Source organism: Mauremys mutica, chromosome 3 (genome assembly GCF_020497125.1).
Source record: "Mauremys mutica isolate MM-2020 ecotype Southern chromosome 3, ASM2049712v1, whole genome shotgun sequence".
Classification (NCBI taxonomy): domain Eukaryota; kingdom Metazoa; phylum Chordata; order Testudines; family Geoemydidae; genus Mauremys; species Mauremys mutica.
Window position 1 is genome coordinate 76,378,462 of NC_059074.1, and position 23,740 is coordinate 76,402,201.

General features: G+C 43.7%; 1 long non-coding RNA gene across 3 annotated transcripts in view; it reads right to left on the reverse strand.

Annotated features, from left to right (window-relative positions):
- Nucleotides 1–7,203, reverse strand: part of LOC123367286 — a 28,033-nt gene extending 20,830 nt beyond the window's left edge. For 2 of the 3 annotated variants that reach the window (XR_006578390.1, XR_006578389.1), the window contains exons 1-2: nucleotides 7,131–7,203; nucleotides 399–529 (exon numbers count right to left, since the gene is read on the reverse strand). This is a non-coding gene — a long non-coding RNA (uncharacterized LOC123367286). Of the gene's footprint in view, nucleotides 1–398; nucleotides 556–7,130 lie in introns of all 3 variants that reach the window. The other variant, XR_006578391.1, reaches the window with a different exon arrangement.
- Nucleotides 7,204–23,740: the final 16,537 nt, after the last annotated feature.

A 23,740-nucleotide genomic window follows, 5' to 3' on the forward strand; every position in this document is an offset into this window, starting at 1 on the left:
TCTAAAATAGCATTTTATTGTTTATGATTTGTTTTCTTCCCCCCAAAGTCCACGAGACTACAAAGAAGACTCTGTGTGTGTGTGTGTGTGTGTGTGTGTGTGTGTGTGTGTGTATTTTGCATCAAACTGGTAGGGAGCTGAATTTTATTTCTCTACCAGCCATGAATAAAGGCCATGGTTTTCAGTGATTTTTAATATAAGTGACTAGGGCTAAATTTGATTCAAGGGCCTCAGGGAAAGTCCCTAGAAGATTGTTGGGCCAAATTATTGAGAAAACTAATAAGATTACAAATCACCATGCTAAAGAAGGGAACTGAGACATAGAGACAGCAACCAAAGCTCCACCCTGCCAGAGGAGTGGGCCCAAGCTATTGCAGACAAAGCAGTTAAGTCCTTACCCCCAGGATAAGTGGAATTTCAGGCACAGCAGAGAACTTCATTAGGGACTTGCAAAACATAAGGGACATGGTGGTTCAATGAAGCAGAAATTCTTTTCCATGGAGGCACTGTCATCTTTCTTGCTCTACAGCTGTATGACCAGCAAAAAGAGGTTAGCTGGTAAAGATACAAAATGGAGGATCTTCTGAATCATGAAAGACAAAATAATCTCTGGGTGGTTGGTATTCCAGAGTGCACAAAGAGCAACAAGCCTGTGGAGAAAGAGGAACCCAGAACAATAGCCCTGGAAACCTGAAATGGCAAATTAAGACTGCTTTCCTGTGAAAGACTATGAGTGTGGGCAAAAGGCTTAACCTCATTCTTTCCCTCCTCTAGAATATCCACACAGGGCAGATGATTATTGGCTCTTCTCATTTATATTGTTGACTTTAATTTAGTGTAGGTCAACAATATTTATTTAGAGCCTTAATTTGTCCATTATATGATATACAGTATGTGTAAACCTGTACAAAAGCTTAATGTTTCATTTAGAGATTAGCATGTCTCAGTTGGCATTCAAAGTTACACATATATCATTACACATCCCCTGCATCAGTGTGGGAAGGGCTTAGAATAAGGAGAAAGGACAGTACTAGCGCCATGTTTTTCAAGACTTACTAGTGTGAATTTTTTTTTAAACAGAAAATGGCTCTTTAATCCAAACTGTTAAGCACATTTCACATGTGATATCCAAGAAACGCACAAAGAGCTCTGTTTTTATAGAAACTTCACAAATCCAAAAAGGGTAAATTTAATAGCACAAGCTTTTCAAAATATATTGTTTGTTCAGTTCAGGTTATTACTACTATGGTTGCACTATTATTGTCAAGAATAGGGTGAGTAACTAACCTTTGGCAATGGTTCATTTATTTATAGGGTTTTTATTACACTCATCACCGAGTATCTGAGCTCTTCACATGTGTTAATGAATTTAGCCTTGCAACATCTCATGTTGTAGGGTAGTATTATTAACTCCATTCTATAATTAGGGAAACAGACACAAAAAGTGAAATTCTGTCTCCAGTGAAGTCAATGGGGCCAGGATTTCACCCAAAGAGGTTACATGATGGGCCCATGGTCACAAGAGGTCTATGATAAATCTGGCAATAGAACATAGGTCTTCTAATGACCAGTTCCGGTGCCTTAACCAGAAAACCATCATTCCCCTTAGGAACTAATCATGTTCTGATGTGAAAAGCAGGAATCTTGAATATTTGTATGATGCTTGTAATAACATAGGAATTAATTTGTGGAAAAGTTCTTACCACCTGGTGATAGTTAGTTAAAAATGGCTCTCTGTATGTCACCTCAAAGGGGTAAAAAGTCAGTAAACTAGTGACAAAGATGTGCTTCTCTGGATATTTTTTGGCCAGATTATCCCCGCTCCCCCAGCCAGCAAGATATTAATTTCTGAAACTCTGGTTTAGTCAGCATTTCAGATCTTCCTGGTTCCACGCATAACAAACCCATAAAACAAATCCTCTGTGGAACAGGAATCATAGGCTATATTGAAAAACTGGATCACATTTTTTTGTGAAATTAATTCCTTCATGTAAAGCCTGAGCATTTGGGCTCTAAATGAGTAGCATGGAGTATATGAGGGAGGTGGAATCGCTTACAACCTGGCCCTTTCTTCCTTTTGGGTGGTCACTAATCTGTAGTGAATGGACCTGTAAATAGCTTGCCGAGATTAGCACCACTTTGTGGACTTTTCCGGCATCCTGTTGCAGCCATAGGTATCTTGCAGCAGGGTAGAGGGCAGAAGAAAGCCTCTATCCTCTGTTTTCGTTGGCTGCTTCTATAACCGTCACCTCTTTGGTGGGGGAGGGGAAAAGGTAGAGCTGGAGGGGCGTGGCCCCACAAAGTCCTTCAAGTAAATAGCGGAGTCTATTCACTAATGGGTGTTCCCCAGTCTCCTCAACAGTTGTTTCCAGTCAGGGATGCACTGCTTTTCCCATCGTGGCTATCCCAGCTGCCAGGCTTGTAATAATTCTTCCCTCATACAGAGAGGCAGAGCTACATCCTGCTTCTTCATCAGTGAGCCATGAACTGAGCCAGGTTCTGTTCTTTTCTTTGCCCTGCAGGCCTGGCATTGGCTGCAGGTATAGTGGGGCCGGGTTAAGTGGGCCCATAGGCTGTCTTTAAAACCTTCTCTGATGATGTGGGGTTACTCTGCTCCATCATAGGACCCAAATCTTGGGTCCACATGCTTCTATACCCCTTGGGATGGGACAGTCACTGTTCCTAATTCTGTCCCCCTCAGACTCCCAGGTACAGACCAGAATTCTGACACCCTTCTTTGGCAGTGGGACCCCACTATCCAGCTGCCTCAGATCCCAAAACCAATGCCTCAGTGCTCCTGAGCCCCTACTTGCTTACACCCATTTTCCCAAAGGCTATCTGTCTGTGGGAGCTCAGGTTTCAAGTCAAACCATTCAGGGACAACCTGGTAGAAAGGCAAAGAACACAGGCTTAGTAAAGGAATTTATTAACCACTGTCATTTTTACTCTTGAAAGCACTAGAGAGTCAGATTAAAACAACAAAATCCTAACTGCATCTCACCTTCCCCAGTCTGATCTAACCCATTTGTGAGCCTGAAGTCTTTCTCTGAAGCCTGGTATGCTAGTTTGGGTGGTGGGCTGGGCTCTTGCTCAGAGAAACAGCCACCTTTTAAAACAATCCCTGTCCCTCTTTTGCCCATGTGCTTCAGCCGGGGGTATTCCAGGCTCTGGCCCTTTCTTCTCATCTCTCCTCATCAGCTTCTGTGCAGAGAGTTATTCAAAACCAATGGCCCTTGTAAAAAAAACCATTGATCCCACAGGGAAGGTTCAAGGTTATGGAGCTTGATTAGCCTCATTGTTAGCCCTCTCTGGAGTGTCCCACAACCAAATATGTGCAATGCAGCGTCTAGACTAAACGGACCTTGTCAATATTTAGATTTTTTTCAATGCAATCTTGATGACTTAATCCAACATGGAGGTTACAATACAAAATAGCACGCAGAACACAAAATGAAGTTCACAGTTTGAGACAGTCATTCCTCCAATCTGTCACAGTATCCACCTACCCAAGCAAGGACCAGTGTGTGGGGCTGCTGTGCCTATAGAATGGAATACTGGCAGACACTGGTGGGGTACTACGTCCCTGGATCTGTGTAAACATGGGTCTTGGGCCCAATCCCAAACATGCCCCATCCTGCCCCTGTCATGACTTTCCACACGAGTCTTAGAACCATTCTAATGGAAGCAATTGTTTCCTTTGTGGGGCTAGCTTCCTTCCTCTCATGTGTTCCACCACCTCATGAAAATAAGGTGACAAGCTCCACGCATGATGTAGGCAAACTTTCCTCAGCTCTAAAAATATATCCCATTCTTGGCCTGGTAGCACACTTATTTCTGTTTTAAGTTTTCCCAAACCAGAATTTGCCCACACAGTCAAATGTTTTGGTCATTTATGATGGAAAATGATGTCTGATGGATTAGTCTGTGATTAAAAACATCACCTCCTTTGTGACTTAAGGAGGTTCCTGAACTCATAAGCCCAAAGGGAAGATTCTAGTTCATTAATACATTGCAGCGCCAAATGCTTACTTTTGAGCAGTGTTTCTCAAACTGGGGTCACCACTTGTGTAGGGAAAGCCCCTGGCGGGCCGAGCCAGTTTGTTTACTTGCCCTGTCCGCAGGTCCAGCTGATCGTGGCTCCCGCTGGCCGCGGTTCACTGCTCCGGGCCAATGGGGGCTGCTGGAAGTGGCGTGGGCTGAGGGACGTCCTGGCCACCGCTTCCAGCAGCCCCCATTGGCCCGGAACAGCGAACCGCAGCCAGTGGGAGCTGTGATCGGCTGGACCTGTGGACGGGGCAGGTAAACAAACTGGCCCGGCCCGCCAGGGGCTTTCCCTAAACAAGCGGGGACCCCAGTTTGAGAAACACTGGTTTTGAGTCATTCCAGGCCTATAGATGTTGATCACTGTGTAATAAGAAGATAGAACAGAAATAAGACTCTAGTGTATGTTGAATGCTGAGCATGGATCACTATAAAAGTAAAAAAAAAAAATCCACAAGGCCATCTGTGATCATGGTTTAAAACCTTCAATTATCTTGATCGCCCGATTGATTAAACACCAAAGAATGAACTATTAAACTGATAGTAGCCTGTGATAGATGTTAGACTTGAGAAATGTAAGGAGTTCAAAAGACTGTACTGAAGTGTGTCAGAAAGGTGTGGATTTCTGGGACATTAAGTGTTCAGTGGGTTTCCTGGGTGGTGTTTAATGCAAATTCCACAAACCCAGATATGCAAAAACCCAACCTTTTGAACCTGTGCCCTGAGAAGAGGGCAATTAACCTGTTCCAGAAATGGGAGATCAAAGGGCCAAGCTGTATAAAGAAACAACTGACCTGTCCAGTTGGGGTCTTGTTCCTGAGCTAAAAACTGACATGAACTTGTACCGAAGGGGGCAAACCCAGCTGTGCTGTTTGAAAGACTGACACCTACAGGAGCCCTATGTCGGAGATGGAGATGACCTCTGGTAAGCTTTTAGCATGTGTGTAGGTTCTCTTATTTTTTATTTTCTCCATAATGTTTTCTCCCTAAGAATAACTGTTTGCTTTGTGAAGACTGGTAGGTAACTGATTGTAGCAGGGTTGGCTGCCCTGCCAAGCACTCCCTTATGGCCAGAGTTCACTCTACAGCCCCGTGTCTGTTTTCTGCTTCTTCAGTGCTTACAGTCCAAACTCAACACAGTTCAAAGGAAATTAAAACATTTCCCTACCTAGGGTCCACTTTATTCAGGCCTCAGATACACATTGGTCCTCCAGACCCCAACACCAGTTCAGTGTCTCTCTCTCTCTCTCTCTCCCTGTAGTTGGGGTGGGGGCCAGCCCGCTTTCCCCAACCTGGGGCATGGTTCAATGTCTCCGCAAGAACAACTCTTGCTCCTTGCAGCTGCTACTGCTTCTCCCAGCCAGCTACAGCTTTTCAGGCTTGTGTTTTCTGAGCATCCCCCTACTCCCACTTTCTGCTCTTTATAGGAATCAGCTACTCTCACACAGGTCTACCTCCTTTAGTAATCAGAGTTGGCTAGTCCCAGGCCCTACAGCCATTAAGGGGCAAGCCACCCAGTTACACTGGTGTACGCTGTAATGGCCCCTGCTAATCACAGGTGCTGGCCCCCGGGAAATCGCAGTGAGGTGCAGAGGGACTGTAAGCCTAAATCTGCACTCTGAAGAGAGAGAGATGCACTTCTCTGCCCCAAGAGAAGTGATAGCTGGGAAGACTAAAACCTTAAGTGGGTGCCCTCAAGGAAGATCAGTTAACCCAGAAACTGTGACATAGCTATAATACAATAAACTGACACAAATAAGAATTCATTTTTAGTCAAGTCCATGAATTCCAATAAATCACATCCTCTTCTACTGACAAGTCTAAAACCAACCAGCAAGGACTCATGCCTACTTGTGTTTAATTTTAGTCTGCAATGTGAGGTCCAAACATTATAAGTCAATTTAAGACTTTTGTTTCAACCAAGCAAAGATGTAGACTTGAATTTATTTGAAACATTTCTGGTCTAACAAAAGTCAGCATGAAATGTTAGAGAATAATGAGCCTCAAAAGGATTTGGATTACTTTCATTCCACAATTTCAGATGATGAAAAACAAACTTACTGAGATAGAAGTTTTAGATACTAATGTAATATAAATAGAAAGATGGACTAGATAAAACCAGCTGAACACTAGTCTGTCCTCAAGACCTAACAGGAACGTAATAACATGCTTTAGAATATGTTGCAATGACTTTTGGCAGATATGCTGTACTCAATTCCATAGCACAGAAAATCATTGACTCTGACTGACCATTTAATACATTTCTGAAAGAGCAGCTCTAAGGGATTTATTAATTATTTATTTTATTTTATTAAAAAATGGTCAAAATGGCAGTTGGAACTATGCTAAGTACATTCAGCTGAGGTAAATAACTTAAAAGTTGAGTAAAACTGTTTGCTGTAGACTTAATTCTCCCAGAGTGTAATCTCTGATTTTTTTCATATTAGTTCTGTTTTGTCCTCAGTGATACTTCATTAAAATACAATTGGACACAGTGCTTGTAAAAAGACATTAACATTTTGCACAGGGCTTGAAATAATATTGCTTAAAAACCAAATTCATAAAAACAACACAGTGACTTTTAGTACCAACAATATACACCATATGAAGAAAAGAAAATAGACACATAAATACATGTATTCATGTAGAAGTGAAATACTATGTCATATAGCTTTTAATTATGATACCTTAGTTTACTTTCAATGTATTTTCATTGTGGAATAATTGTATAAAAGTGGGTATCATGAAAGTAAGTTCAATATTTGGTTGGCAGGTAAAGTCTCTGACCTAGTGGTAATCTGGCAGAGTCACACAAGTTCAGTCATGATAGCCAATTTGTCTCCTAGAAGTCATTACACATAAAATCCTGGATTTATAGACTTTAAAATACAAAATAGAAAATCATTAATGTCCCCGCTGTACTGAGCCTCTACAACAGAAATTAATGCTTTCTGATGTTTATCTGAAGGATGATGGCTCCATGTGTAAGTACTGGACACAAAGGATCATGGTTCTTTTCTCTATCCTTTCAGCTGCCTTTCCTGACTAAAGCGGAATACAGGGTTTTTTTTTAGGAAACCACACCTCACCTTTTTTTCTGGATAAGTCAGTTTTTTTCCCCTCTGATGAAGAGAGTTTGGAACTTCAGCTACTTGGGAATTGAAGGCCCATTGTGAGGCAATACAATGCTTAATTTACATGTCAGCTAGATGGACAAACACTCCTGATCTAAGAGAAAATCTGTCTCTGCTGGTGACTCATATCTTGATTCAGACAGGATATAAAGGATACAGGATATATTTTCAGTATATACAGGATATATTGATACAGGCTGTATTTTCATTATATACACATAACTTTTAAAATAGTGTCAATGCATACAAGTCACAATGATAGTAATGGCCAATAAGACACAAGCTTTCATTTGGTATCTTACAAGACACTATTTAGGGATAAATACCATGAAAGTGGTGTGTTAGGTGTAGTTAGTTTGTCAGGCCTAAAAGGAAATGCTGACGCAGAATACTGAACCCTTCGCCAGCTGGTACCAGTGGGCCCCTTTGTCACATTCTCTCCCTCCAATCTAGCTGTGAACACCAAGTTCAGGATACCCAGCCTCTCTATTTGTTTGAAAAGTAATCTCTGTTTTTTTCCCTGTCATGATGCCGAGTGGGGTCATATCTCCACTCTGTTTCCTACATTCTATTTTCTGCTGCATTGTAGTCCATATTATGGAAAAGATTTGGGAATGCTCTCAGTGCCATGTCTGCCCAATGCTCCTTTCTTAGCCAGCCTATCTGGTCTGCTTTATTGGAACACCACAGAGGTCTCTCATGATGGAGGTCCCTTTAGCTTACTTTCTGCCTCTTCTGAACTCCTGCTGCCCCAGTCTGTCTACTTTCAATAGGCAAGGGAAAAGGCTGAGATTTTCCTCTCCACTGACTTCATTTTTCTGGGTTTCCATCCCCTATAATATATGCAATCACAATCTTTCATAAACAGGATGTGTTTATTAAAAGAAATAGTTATAACTACACCCACAAATAAAACAGATTTTCACACAGCTTGAGTTCTAACTTTGCCTCCCTTGTTTACCAGGGAGCACACCCTGTTTGGAACTCTAACCCAGGCCTGCACAACTCGTAAAGCGGCGAGGGCCACATTCCTCCAAAGAAAACAGCTAAGGGCCGAAACCTCCAGGCCCCGCAGAAACACCCCGCCCCAGGGCCACCCAGCCCTGCGGAAACAAACTCTCCTTCCCCAGCACCGCCCCTCCAAAACAGCTGTAGGCCAAAAAGGAAGGTTGGGGGTGGGGAGGTGATACTTTATTTTAAATCAACCAGGGGCTCCCAGCTGAAGAGGTGGCTGGGAGCCCTCAGGGGCAAATAAAAGGGCCCGGGGCTCCGGCGGCTGGGGGAACCCGGCAGGGCCAGCTCTAGGTTTTTTGCTGCCTCAAGCAAAAAAAAATTTGGCTGCCCTCCGTCCCAGCCCTGGGCTCCCCCCTGTAACCCCCTGCTGCCCCAGTCCTGGGCTCTCCCCACACCCACACTCCCTGCCGCACCAGCGCTGGGCTTCCCCCTTTCCTCCCCACCAGTGCCCTCCCCCCACCCCGCTGCTGCCCCAGCCCTGGGCTCCCCTCCACCAGTGCCCCCCCACACCTCCTGCCGCCCCAGCCCTGGGTCACTGGTAACTCGCTCCCAGGGTGGGTCATTCAGCTGGAATTTTGGATGTGCACAAAACACAGACAGGATTGGTTCCCATATGGTTACAGAGCTGCAGTAAAGTGGAACAGTTTTCAGCTTGTGTGATTGGAGGATATCTGGATGCATATTATAAGACTGTCCTCCATAAATGAGGAAAAGTTGAGGTGCCTTTATTATTCTTTTATTCCACTCTTTCTTTCTATGGGGAATTTGCCAATGCAATATCACTGTCTTCCTTTTAAACAAACATAAAGGCAATGGCTGTTGAAAATAGCAATTCCAGTCCTAATAAGCATTTCTTGCTCAATTTTATCCTACTTTTTCTACAGCAAGTTACAGTGGATCAGTATATTTGATTTGGGAGAAATGAAGTAACAGCTGCCCAAACTGAAGTTGAGCACTCCTGAATTTTGAGGTGTTCAAATCTGGAAGGCAGGTGCTGGGGGCGGGGGCTGTGGGCTCCGCGGGGGAGCATGGCAGCAACATGTCTGGAGGTGCATGGAGCCAGACACGCTGGTCTGAGTGGCACGGTAAGGGGGCTGGGGGTGGAAGAAGGGATAGGGGGTTCCGGGGGGCAGTCAAGGGACAGGGAGCAGGGGGGGTTGGATGGGGCGGAGGTTCGGGGGGGCAGTCAGGGGACAGGCAGCAGTTGGATAGGCATGGGAGTCTCAGGGGTTCATCGGGGACAGGTAGGGGGTGAGGTCGTGAGGGGAAGTTGGGGGGATCTCAGGAGGGGGCAGCTGGGGACAAGGAGAAGAGAGGCTTAGATAGGGGCTGAGGTCCCAAGGGGCAGTTAGGGGCAGGGGTCTCGGGAGCGGGTAATCGGGGGACAAGGAGCAGTGGCATTTAGATAGGGGTGGGGTCCTGGGAGAGGGGTATCAGGGGACAAGGACCAGCAGTGTTAGATAGGGGGTGGGGGTCCTGGGGGGCAGTTAGGGCAGGGGTCCGTGGAGGGGGCAATCAGCAGCTGCGGGCCGGGATTCAAAGGGCTCTGGCTGCCCTCCGCTGCGGGCAGCGCAGAGCCCTTTGATTCCCCGCTGCAACTGGGATTTAAAGGGCTCTGCGCTCCCCGCGGCTGCGGGCAGCCCAGAGCTCTCTGACTCCTGCCGTGGCTGGGATTCAAAGGGCTCTGGGCTGCCCGCAGAGCGCCGTGTGCGGGGGATTCAGAATCCCCACCGCGGGCCGCACAGTGAGGCTCCGCTGGCCGCATGCGGCCCGCGGGCCGTATGTTGTGCAGGCCTGCTCTAACCACTGCAGAGACATCTAGTGGCTGAAAAATATCCTGCAAGTTTACATATACTATACCAGTGGTTCTCAAACTTTTGTACTGGTGACGCCTTTCATATAGCAAGCCTCTGGTTGTGACCCCTCCTTATAAATTAAAACCACATTTTTATATATTTAACATCATTATAAATGATGGCGACAAAGCGGGGTTTGGGTGTGGAGGCTGACACGACCATCTAATAACCTCGTGACCCCCTGAGGAGTCCCAACCACCAGTTTGAGAACTCCTGTACTATATCCTGGTCCATTTGAAGAAAAAAAGAAGCCAAACAGAAACATAAAACTCTTCCTATAAATAAGGTGTATTTGAACAATGTGGGGCCTCAACAATTCTAAATACATATTTTTTGTTGCTTACTTGGTTAGAACCAATTTCTCTATTCCCACTCTTTTACTTTTATAGAACACTTCCATATTTAACCCACATACCTACTAGTGATGGAGAGAGAGAGAGCGCTAAAGGACTGCCTCCTCAACTGAGTGGGAGGTGCCAGTGAACCCAGGCCACAAGTAATTGTGGGGGACAACAAATGAAAAAACAGGGATAGGAATGAAGATCCAAAGGCGAATAATAGGGAACAAGACACCAAGCAGAGAATCCATGACAGCATCCACTGCTCCTCAAATGTGTCTAATGAGTCAGTGGATGCTGCCCAGAGGATCACTACCAAGAGACATAATCTGAGAAGGGACTGGAAATAGGTCAGAGCACCCGCCCGCAATTCAGTTTCATCCTCCTGGTACGATCGATGGCCATCTTGGCCAGTGCCAGAAGGAGGTTGATGAGGAGGTCCTACAACTTTGTGGGGACACAGATGGGATGTGCCAGGATCAGGAGTTGTTTGTTGCAGTAGTGAATGAGCAGGGGATTGCAGGAGGAGAAAAGATGGTCTCGTAGTTCCGATGTGGTACTAGGCAAATCACTTAAACCAAACTTTTCAAATGTGGTCATTAACTGTGTGTTCTTCATTTTCAGGTGCCCAACTTGAGACCCTGGGGTCTGACTTTCAGAAATGCTGAGCACTCACAGCTGCAAATGAAGTAAACGAGATCTCTGTTCTGAACATAGAAAGTGCTATATAATGCTAAGTACTGGTGGCATACACTTCTGACCTTAATATCCCAATGCCTCAGCTCCCCATCTGTAAAATGGGGTTATCCCCCCACTTCACCTACCTGGGATGCGGTGAAAGCAAATTAATCTTTGTGAAGCACTCAGATACTGTAGGGATGAGTGGCATAGAAAAGTCCATGAAGTAATTAATAATTCTGTCTTCACAGCAGGTATTGTATACTGTGCAGTAAATAAGCTCTGGGCCACAAATTGAATAATAAGGAGAAAACAAAATATTGAATAGCTGCTCATTTGATGAGCTCTGTGCAGTAAATGAGATGGGGATACTGTGGAACAAATTGTATGAGATCATGTAATTAAAGACAGTATCATAATGCATCCATACCAAGGGATTGAACTAAGGTTGAACCTGAAACCTGACTTGTGTCTTTTCCTAACTTTTGAGTTCTTGACTTTGCAAACGTAATGTCCTTTTAACATAGTTTTGTGTATAAGATTATATATATGTCACAGGTTTCTTGTATTGTTTAAGTGCTGGCAGAGGTGTTTCAGAAGAGGGGCCTGACTATATGTGTGCCATATAAGCAGAAATATGTTATTTATTTTATATGATTTAATAGTCCTCTCTTATTTATTAATTGTGTTTTTTTGACATTTTTTATAGACTTTTTACACTTCAAAGTTATCTCCAGTTACATTGTTAATTGTGTCATGGCCAAAGACAAATATTTCTTTTTTGGGCCACTAATAACCTTCCCTACTAGTTTATCAGCATTGTGTATCAGAGGGAACAAGTGCTGATCAGAAGAGGGTCATGACAATTACCATTGGATTTGGGACAAATGAAGTTCCTTCATCCTAAACTTTAGCAGCCACGTACAGCAGCTTCTGTATTAATTAACAGCCAGTGATAGCAATAGTGACATATGACTGGATGTGTCACCAGTTCAGTAAACAGAGAGAAAATACTATTGCAAGTGCCACATTTATTTTTACTGATTTGCACAGCCCCTTTTGCATGCCTCCAGCACTTTACCCAATGTCAAGATAGAGAGTCAGCTCCTTAGCTAGTAGGAATCAGCATAGTTCCGTTAAAGTCAATGGAACTACACCACTTAACAGAAAAGCTGATTATTAATTACGATTATAATTATTATTTATATTGCAGTGGTGCCAAGAACAGGGTCTCGTGTTAGGTACTGCACACACACAGCGTAACAGACATTCCCTGCCTTGAACAGCTTTCAGTCTAAATGGACAATACAGACTGCAGGGGAAAGTGATAGAGCATACAAGTGGAGTGAACAATGGTTTGATCTGCAAATGTAATTTCTACAGCTTTTTGTGGGAGGGGAGGGGATGAAGGGAGTTGGGAGATCTTCTGAGTCTTAAAAATTGTTTTGGTTAGAGATTTGTTAGGAGGTGATTAGCTATATGGAAATAAAAGGAAGGGTTAGGGGCCATAGAAGGGAAGTGGGATAAGGGGAATAGAACAGGGGAGAAGAGGGAGGTAAAGAAAGAAAGAGGAGAACACGGAAGTTGGATAGATTGAGGGAGGGCATTGGAGCAAACAGACTATTAGCACAGGGAAGAGAAAGTCCAAACCCTGCACTGTTCTTGTACTGGAAGGGAATCATGTCCCATCTTTCCTTTTACTTCCTCCTGTCTGCCTAATGCTGCAGAACCTGATGAGGCTGTCTGCTCAGAGACTCAGAGACTTTAAGGCCAGCAGGGACCATCAGGATAATCTAGTCTGACCTCTTGCACAGAACCTCACCCACCCACTTCTGCAATAGACCCCTAACCTCTGGCTGAGCTACAGAAGTCCTTCAATCATGATGTAAAGACTGCAAGTTTACCGAGAATCCAACATTTACTCTAGTTTAAACCAACAAGTGCCCCATGCCCCCTGCTACAGATGAAGGTGAAAACCCCCAGGGTCTCTGCCAATCTGACGTGGGGGAAAATTCCTTCCCAACCCCAAATATGGTGATCAATTGGAGCCTGAGCATGTTGGCAAGACCCAGCAGCCAGACACCTGGGAAAGAATTATCTTTAGTAACTCAGGTCACTCCCCACAGAGTGCCTCAGCTCCAACCATTGGGGATATTTGCTACTAACAGTCGCAGATGGGCCATATGCCATTGCAGGCAGTCTCTTCATACCATCCCCATAATAAACGTATCAAACTTGGTTTTAAAACAAGTTAGTTTTTTTGTCTCTGTTGCTCCCCTTGGAATGCGGTTCCAGAATGTCACTCTTCTGATGGTTAGAAACCTTTCTCTAATTTCAAGCTCCTGCTGGCTTCTTTCTCTGGCCCTCAGGTTTGGCCCCTCCCTGGAATTCCTTTCTTATCCAGGTGAAAGTGGGATGCTTCATCATGAATTTAGTGCCCCCAGAGGTAAGGTGGCTCATTCCTGCACAGTTTGGGATGCAGGGGGCTTGAAGGGGGAAGTGTGGCTGCAGGTTGGTCCCATCTACCCCCAATGCTGCAGTACCTGCTGAGTCTTCTTTAGTGCTTTAGCTGAGATTCTGGCCCTCAGGCAGTAAACTCCTCATCCATTAATTCAAGATAAAGATTATGTTGCCAAAATCTATATTAAACACACTCTCTGGTTAGAAGAGCAATGTAGTGCACAATTATTTGTATATATCCTAACAGCAGGGAGTATCAACTTCAGGGAGTGGCATGAAGGACACTTACTTCTTTAGGGCCAAATATCACCTCATGATTCATGGCCTTCTGGACCTCTGTGGTCTTCCTGGGCTCCACAGCTTATCAAGACAACATGAAATTCTGAGGTACCTCCCTTCCTGCATATCAATGGTTGTAGAGTACCTGTGGGGCCATCCAGCCTGCCCGAACTTCCTCATAGAAGTTGCCTTTCAACTGCTATATATAGTATTGGAGGCTCCAGAGACAACAGGGGAGGCAATGCCTTCTTGACATTCCAAAAGGATGTTGAGGACAGGTTCTTCACAACTAGGTGATTGCCATGAAGACTTAACTGTTCAGCAGGACGTGAGGCATGTGTCCCTGACTGATGTCTATGAAATTGAGTTGTCATCTGGAGAGAGGATAAGCTTCCATTGTGGATAAATGGAAAAGGAGGCAGTGGGAAGGGTGAGATCCCTCCTATAAAGCTTCACAATCTTCTTCCATACAAAGAAAGAGCTGAGCCTGCATCTCTGTTTTTCATTTACCCTCTCTGCAGGAGCTCCTGTCCAGACCCCCTTCCACCTGAGATGCTCCATAGGTCCTAATTATGAAATGGACATGGAACCCTCTCTGATCTCCCAGCACCACATTCTACACTGGGTGTGTTTGTCTTCAGGGTTGGTCTGCCAAGTTTGAAGTTAGGTTATGAGACAGAAAGGGTCTAGAAGAATTTGGCTCTTGGTTTGTAAAAAGTTAATTCAAATGTAAAATCAAGAGCAAATAGAGATGAAAATATAGCAAATTCCTCATCTCCCCATGTGTACTGCAAACACACATAGTAATACAAAAATAAATAAAACAGTCCAAGTTTTGGAGGGAGAGTTCAATTTTCAGATCTTTAATCTGATTGAATAAGAAAACACAAATTAGGAAGATTGGGTTGAAGTATTTTGGAGAAAGATACATTTAATCTGAAATAGATACACTTGAGTGCGACTACTGAGTAAAACTCCCAGCAACTCTTCCTTTATTAATAAAAGTGGCTGTTGCTGACAATTGGAGCATGTGGTGGGAAAGGACTGTTGTCAGTGTAAATGGTGGTTACTGGAGAAGGGCTGTCATCGAGATAAAGATGAGGTGAAAAGGCTTCAGTTAGTGAAAAATGACATTGGTTCAATGGATTTGTTTCAGCGTAAGGGCTGGAGGAGGAGGGGGACCCAACTGTCCAAACACTCTTATTAAACAGGGTGGTTTATAAGATATGCTTATGGTCCCCTGTGAATATTGAAAAGGGCTCAAATAATACTGTTAAACCAATCCATGAAAGTCAATGTGAACACTTAGAAATCAGACCCTGAGAGCCACACTGTTTACTGGCCTAGCTGCATGAGCTTAATTCCTCTGTCTGCTGCATACAGATCTAGGGCAGCATATAGCCCTGAGGTCTCATATTTTGTGCATTGCTAGTATCTATATTCTATTTCATGGTTTGTCACAGACTTAGGTACACTGGGACTGGAAAAACTACAGCATGCATAGAAGTCGAATGAACATCTGAAAATAGGCATAAGTAGATTTGGATGGCTGAGAGAGTTAGTAATGGGAGCGAGTACCTAGACCAGTGGTCCCCAACGTGGTGCCCACGGCACCCACCGGGGCATCTATGTGCTCCCGCCTACTGACAAGGGAGCGCCCCGCTGCCGAGGAAGCAGCAACGTCATGAAGCATCGCCGCCGAAATGCCACTGCTTGATGACACTTCTTGGCGTTGCTGCTTCTTGGCAGTATTTCAGCAGCTGCTTGTCCAGCGGCTGCGCTCCTCGGCGGCATTTTGGTGGCTAGTCGTCAGGCGACCGCCAGACTGAAAGGTTGGGGACCACTGACCTAGACCATTAGTTTGAATCCCGCCCAGGTAAGTGGTGACTACTACTTAGTTACCATTATTCAATGGCCCGCACTATGTAACACATTCCTGGTTGACACAAGCACAGATGTAACACCAACAGACCCCGTTCGTGGGTGGGTGGGATTGAACTTGGGACTTCTGGAGCTTAGTGCATAAGCCTCTGCTGCAAGAGCTGAAAACCAACGGACTGTTAGCTAAGGCTGTAGAACAGACTCATTTAACACTCTCTGAGTAGTCTCGATGCCACTAGATGGGACAGAACACCACAACCAGAAGGTGTGTGGGTTACACAGACATGGAAAATCCATTGAGGACTAAATGAGATTAGAGCTGAACTACCTCTGGCCTAGCTCATATTAGTGGGGCAGTGTGGGGAAGGCTGTATTGCCACTGCTTGTGCTATCCCTGCTAGGTGGAAAACCAGGAATTTACTGTTCAGGACTATCTATTTAGCACTTTTCATAAACACTAAATTCACTGGGAGAATAAAAGGCAGCCAAAATCTAATTGCTAAGATGTGCATAGTTCACTGCCTATATAGCACAATTGACAGGGGTGGGACATTTAAAAAAAGTAATTGCAGTCATAGAATTGCAGTAAGCTGCATGAAAAACTGGCCTGCATCAATGGAGAGAGGCTTGCAGACAGAGACCAGTACCTGTACCATAGTGTGAATAACTAATATGTGTTATGTCAGGATGGGGTATAAAATTCTTGTTGATATGGGTACATACTGTTAGTCCTTTCAATACAAAACAGGAATTACACATGGATGTAAAGGAACAAAAGGGCTTCTCTCTGAGCCTTTGTTAATTCTCTCACATTCTAAATGCCTCCTATCTACTTTGACGTTCTGCTCTGGACACCCAGAACTGTAAGACACTGTGTTATCTCTCTGCCTCCACAGGAGTGAACTTTGCTGGAGATTGGACTGTGAGTCAGTTCCCTGCCACATCAGTCTGTCTGCTCCTTGAGACTCTGTCAGTCTAAACCTTGCATTGTGGGTAACAGTGAACCCAGTTTCCAAGTTCCCCAGAGACGTCTCCCTGCAGTGTCCAGTCCCTCTCACTGGATGCTCACAGAAATTATTAAGTTCACTGTCTCCAAAGAAACACTGTACTCTTCAGCCTGGTAGATTAGCTTTCAGCAATACAATGGCACTGAGTTTGTAGTAAAACTAAGAATACCTTTATTAATGAAGAACATAGATTAAGTGATACTAAGCAAGAGTCAGAGACAGGTATGGTTACAAACAGAACAACACACACTTTCTAGTGACTATAACTTAATTTTAGCAAGTTACAATCTTTGCCTAAGCAGGTTACTCACTTTCACCAAGTTATCAGCAACTCCAGACATTTAGGTAGGAGGATCCACTTTTCAGAGGCTCTGAGGATGCTGTTCCCTAGGTCCCCCAAGGGATGGATAACTAAAATGTCTTTTTGCTTCCCCTATAGTATCTAAAGCCTCTGCCTCAAGAGCCAGGAAGATTTCCTGTGGTTCAGACTCTGCCCTTTGGAATGATCTCTAAACTGTCTTCTCCCTCTCTTGTTAGCTTGATGGCTTTGTGTAACTTATATGTAAATGTACTTTTATTGTTCTCTGCCTGTAATCAAGCTGGTCAGTCAAGTAAATATGCATTATTTTGTCTAGAGCAGGTTGAGTTTATGCACTGCCTACCAAACACGTTTTAAGAACATATTTCCAGCACAAGTATAAACTCTTTGTACACAACCCAGCCATACACCATGCAATGATTTCTGGGCCCAGCGTGTCTCCAGTTTACATAAGATACCTAATATGACACCTTTTATATACATATTATTACAAAAATCTATTGGGGGTATGCGATGCTGTGTATAAGAAAGATGAGCATTTGTATCATTATTGCTCCCTCTGTTATATAATTGCAACAAATCTTGAACAAAGTATGTCATATAAGGTGTCAATGGAAAAGTTACACCCTATCAAATATGGTTATCCTGATTAAATCCATGTGTCATCTTTGTACGTAAAGTTATGAGTATTGGCCATGGACTTGTATCTTATACATGTGTTGTATTTCTCGGTAACACCCACTTGATAGGATTTACATCAAGGCTAGACAGCTATGTGCTGATGGCCCATTAAAGACTCTAACAATGGGCTGTAGGAGAAACTCCCATCCCACTGAGTAAGCTCTCCTGTGGATGCAGGGCTGCCTAGAGGGGCGGGCAAGTGGGGCAATTTGCCCCAGGCCCCGCAGGGGCCCCACGAGCCCTGGCCTGGCGGCGGTCTGGGTCTTCAGCTGGCATTTCGGCGGCGGGGGGCACTTCAGTGCTGCCGAAGACGCAGAGCGACTGAAGGGCCCCCCGCCGCCAAAATGCTGCCGAAGACCCAGACCTCCGCTGAGTGAGTACAAGCACCGCAGCTGCCCTGCTTTGCCCCAGACCCCCTGAATCCTCTAGGTGGCCCTGTGTGGACGCCTCAGAAAGAATATGGAGGATGTCTGCATCTGTGAGTCATCAAAGCATGTAAGGGCACGTGATATGTTCATGTGATCCTGGACTCCATATTGGGCCAGTAATTGTCCATGCACATGGGATCTGGTCTTTGTTTGGGACAGTATATTTCCATGCACATGGAAGAAGATATAAAAAAGGCACCGGAGAAATCTCCAGTTTGTCTTCATTTTTGCTTCATTTCTCTGGACTGGATTTCTAACAAGGAAGGTCTAAACAAGGACTGATGACCCCAAATATGTTTGGGTAATTCCAGAGAGACTTTTGCAAACTAGCTTTACTGCTTCAAACCTTATACAAGAACTCTGAAATCATTTGTATGTATATGATCTATTAACCATTTATAACTCTCTTCTTTTCTTTTATTATTAAACCTTTCGTTTTTAGTTACTGAAGGATTGGCATCAGCGTGATTATTGGATAAGATCTGAGTCATATATTGACCTGGCTAAATGGTTGGTTTTTTGGGTTTTTCAGTAATCACTCATCATAAAGTCCAGCTTCCACACCCAGGGCCTTATCTCCACCGTGCATCCATAAAGAGGTGTCTGCTGGGTTAAGGCAAGTGAGGTGGGATGGGTACAGTGGGGGTAATTCCATGAAGGCTGTATTTCCCAGTTTTTTCTCCTGCAAGCTGAGAGTCATTAAGTCTGTCCTCCCATTCCAATGTTTGAAGTATAGGGAACAACTACGTTATAGGCATGGGTAAATAAATCTTGATCTGGTGAGATCTTAACAAAACCCCTTTTATGATTATTTGTAGGGTGATACCAGAGTGCTAGGTAACTCCTAAACTCACTAGATTCTTTTGCTGTTTATTGGTGACATGTAGTCATATTATCGTTATAGTAAAAAGTTACTCATTAACACGCAGCCTCAGGGAATAAGTAATAGCCAAGATATTTGTAGTATACCTCAGGTGCCCTTGTGCTTTAGTTTTTTTCATATGGATTTATTATCTAGATTAACATAGGATATGTGAAAATTATGAGAAAATACCTGTGAACTTTTCAGAGTACAGCTTCCAATTTAAAGCAATTATTGGTCAGACAGAAGCAGTGATTTTGGGAAGAATGGCAAATTGGTCAGAGAGACAGAAAGTAGGATACAAAGTCTCTTGTGAGTTTCCAATAACAATTTCTGTTGTTGATGGTGGTGATGATATTTTAAAAAGCAACAACAGCACAAACCACAAGTGAGTTCCAGCAAACTCTTAAAGTTAATGTATCGTAAATACAGTATTTGCCATATGTATATACACATTTAATGGGCTTTTTTGTACCAGACTATTATTCCCAGAAATAGCAAGACTACAACTCTGCTGCAGGCTATCCACCAGCAGAACTATTGTTTAAAATTGATTTGCTGCATAGGCAATCTAACTTTCCGATAGTATGAACTAAGACCCATTTAGTAAAAAAAATTAGTCTGTTGAATGCAGCTGTTTAATTAGATATTCAAAAAAACAGAAACAAAAAAAACCCTTCCCCCATCTCTCTCCCCAGAATGGGTATGAGGTGGAATAATCCCTCGCTGAAAAATAAAAGGCCCAAGAGGCAAGCCAATAAAGGGGCTAACTCAGAAGGGCTCCCCAATTTTATCAGATTGCTAATATGGCTATTTAAGGGAGATAGGGAAAAGAGTACAGTGAAAGCTTTTTTTAAAAAGTGGGGGTGAGAGGGAACCTCAGACAAATCTATTTACCTTCATCCCAATTCTATGTGCCATTCATAGCTGTTAGTTTAACTGAAAAGCTCTTCTAAATGAGGAAACTTTATGCACAATATATATTTGCACATTCCAGTAGGGAGAACAAATTCTGCTCACATTGGTATGGATCTGGAGTAACTCCACCAACTCTTGAGATAAAAACAGACCAGAATTTAAACAGGCCAGTAATCCCCAGAGCTAATGAAAAAGAACACTACTCTGCTGATTATAGAGTAACCAAGAACAGACTTTGGTCTTCAAAGCAGCAACATTTCAGAGATAGAGAAGGAAGAAAAAGCTGCAGGGTGACGGCTCCATTTTCTATACTCACTACACCAAAGGAAAAAAAACCCTCACAGTACTCGTATCTTTAGGAAGTAAGTATTTACCCTAAAGCGGGAATCACATTCAATGTTCTGGGTACAGTCTGGGCTCACGAAGAGCCACCAGAACCTGATTATGTTTGGAAGAGACAATTCTTCAAGGCATATAGCAGTTTCTTGGGTTCCCTGTTTTCCTTGACCCTGATCAATCAGGCTCTAGGCCTGTGTTTATGAGCTAGAAACTCCTGACTGCTTTAGCTGATTATTTTCAACTGTTGCCCCACCTGTAACATGGGGCTAACGAAACTGGCTTTGAAAAGTACTATGAAATGCTTGCATGAAAAGCACTCTAAGAGGTAGGTGTTAGTACTAATATTAGTTATAATAGTGGACAAGGATTAAATGGCTGGGCTGATTATTTTAGATCTGTCGGCAGCTGTCAACATCACTGACCATGGCAATTTTGTTAACACACTTATGGACCCTAGTAAAGAGGTATGGAGGGTCTAATTTTTCTGTGAGCACTGAGAAAGAAATGGTGAGCAATTGTTCCTTTAGCCAGAGGGTCCTCTAGTGCAGAAGACTCCAATGGTAGGTGTTGTCACCCTATCTGTTAAGTATGTATGAGAGGTAACTGAGACATTGAGCAAGGGCACTTGCTTGCAGATCCCCATCCTGGATTGGGGCCTATTGAAGTTATGCCTTAAGAACCAGTTTGTTGAGCTATATTCTAAATCAAATATTTAGATTGGTCATTGGTTGTGTCCTGCTGTCTCCAAACTTAAAGAAACACATCCTAAAGTGAATTGCCTTTCAAGATGTAATGATTTTGTTTTTAAATTCCTTATAGGCTAAGAGTTATATAGAGTGAGGAATGTTTTCCATGCAGCAGAGCTGGCTCCAGGGTTTTTGCCGCCTCAAGTGGCGAGAAGAAAAAAAAAAAAGAAGCCGCGATCGCGATCAGCACCTGCTCCACCGCGCCGCTTGCTTCTTTGGCGGCAAGTCCTTCCCTCCGAGAGGGACCGAGGGACCCACCGCCGAATTGCCGCCAAAGAGCTGGATGTGCTGCCCCTTCCCCTTGGCCGTCCCAAACACCTGCATGCTGCGCTGGTGCCTGGAGCTGGCCCTGTCCATGCAATATCAAATAATTCAGACATGGAAGGGGTAAACTTTATTTACTTTACAGTTATACAGGCAAATACTCTGTAGTTTTGTTGCTTAAAAAACCCCCATAAGTCTGTGTTGTAACACAGTTCTAATCATGAATGTAGTCCAATCAAGGGTCAGTTCCAATTAATATTTACTAAGTTATGATTTTTTCCTCTTTTTTTCAGTATTCACTACAGGTCTATCTACACTTACCACACCTCAATTCCATGTACCATAGGAGTTTGTAAAAATGAATAAATAATACAGATGAGACCAGGCAGAAGAGTTCAAACCTGATTCCAAATTTCTCCACTAAGAGGATTTTTGGATTCAAGATTTTGTTTCAGACTCATCTTCATAATACAATTTTCATGAATTAGGCCCTGCCTTCCTACATCTTTTGAATTACTTATTATCTTCAAATGCTGGTTAAGTTTAATCCAATAAAATAATTTAGAAGTAGCTTACGGGAAAAATACAAACAGTTATTTGGGTAGAAGGATGGTCGTATGATTAAGACGAATCACAGTTCGGAGATCTGGGTTCCTGGCTCTGCCCCAGACTTCCTGTTAAGTGACTTAAACTTCCTGAGATTCAGTTTTCCACACTGAAAAAGGAGGTATCGTTGTCCTTCCCATTCAGGGCTGTTGTGAGATTTAGGGCTTCTTTCACATGGTTAGAACTCCTTTGTGCCAATCAGGTGACATAAAAGAGAATTCCCATGTCAGAAGGGAAGCTCCCTGCCGGAGCAAGAGTGCCAGATCTGACCCTATCCCTGTGAGTCCCCCAGTCTGGCTTTGGAGGTTGGGAGGGGGCATGGCAGACCTCTGCTGTGCCAGTCTTCCATTGACATAAGGTTCATTAAATAACGTAGTGGTGAAACTTAGAGCAGCCTAGCAACTGCTCTAAATCACTGGCCTTCAGAATCAGGTTGCTGTTGCCCAAGTCCCTGATGTCCCCGTCCCCCCCCCCTTCCCTTTCTGTTTCCTGATTGGATTGCTAATGTTAGTCAGGCATTTTGTCTCACCATAGGAATGTTTATGCGTGAAAATATATTTAATAACAGCACAAATAATTTTTAGTTATTAGTTGGCTGTTTCTATTTTTCCTCTTTTCAATTTTATTAAACATATCCATGATGCCGACGGAGTATTATAATCATTTTCTATTTCCTTGTCTCTAATGCTAAGCTATTTTTAGTGTAGTGAACAGTTGCTTAAAGTGCTAGTAAATCCTCATTGCAAATGGGACCAACTGCTTTTAAGCAGGTAAGGAAATAAAATGCTGCAGACATTCCCTCCCACAAGTGAAGCACAGAAAGAGACCACCGTGCCTCAAGCAGAAAGATGAAAGCAGGCCCAGCTATTAACTGGGACTAAAGTGCACTACAATATCCATTTCCATCACACACTGAAAAAAATATGTGAAGAAGTAGGGATATTTTTTAATATTGCATTTTCCTGTTAACGCTGGCTCTCTATTTTCAAACCACTGCTATTCATTAGCTGTATTATTAGATATAAGATACTTCATGCATGTTAATTTAATGGTCTTTGTTTTTACAATCTGTTTGGTGTTGACAAAGAACTGCACATATATTGTGCATTAAAGTCATGAACTCATACCAGCCTAGAATTAATGAAAGCTAGAACAAAAGCAATGATACTGTTTTAACTAAATTCATGTTAAGATATATACCTGTTATTAATTTAAAATGTTTTGGCTCTGATTCTTGAGTGGCCAGGCTACACACAATGGTGGATCTGGCAGGGGAAAGTGGTCAGAGATGGTTTTGTGCCAATTCACACACATCCTCATCCATTCTGGGGATGGCTGGGAACTAGTTTGGCCTTTGTCATAAGTTAGAGCAGCCCTGAGACTGCTCTAACTTGCAATATTTGTAATGGTCCCCAAGGGGCCATTAAACTGTCTGGAAATTGCCAGAGTTCAGTACACTCTTTGTATGCCCCTCCCCAGCATGCCCCCTATAGTGGGGAGCTGGGATGGATGGTATGGAGCCAGCTATGAAATCCTGGGTGCTGCGGGAAGCAGCGCAGGCTGAGGGATGTGCTGTCAGCCACTTCCCGCAGCTCGCATTGGCATGGAGCAGCGAACAGTGGCCAGTGGGAGCCGCGATCGGCTGAACCTGCGGACACGGCAGGTAAACAAACCGGCCCAGCCCGCCAGGGTGCATACTCTGGCGGGCCGCGGGCCAAAGATTGCCAGTCCCTGCTCTAGATTCAAAAGCTTTTTTAGTCCCTCACCTGGCATCACCTCCTTATAGCCTTTCCTCTAGGTCGTCAGTCTTCTGCAGCCCTCCCAGATGAGACTTGTGCCCCAGCAAGTACCTGCTCCTTGTAGGTTCCTTAGCAGAGTCTTTCCACTCA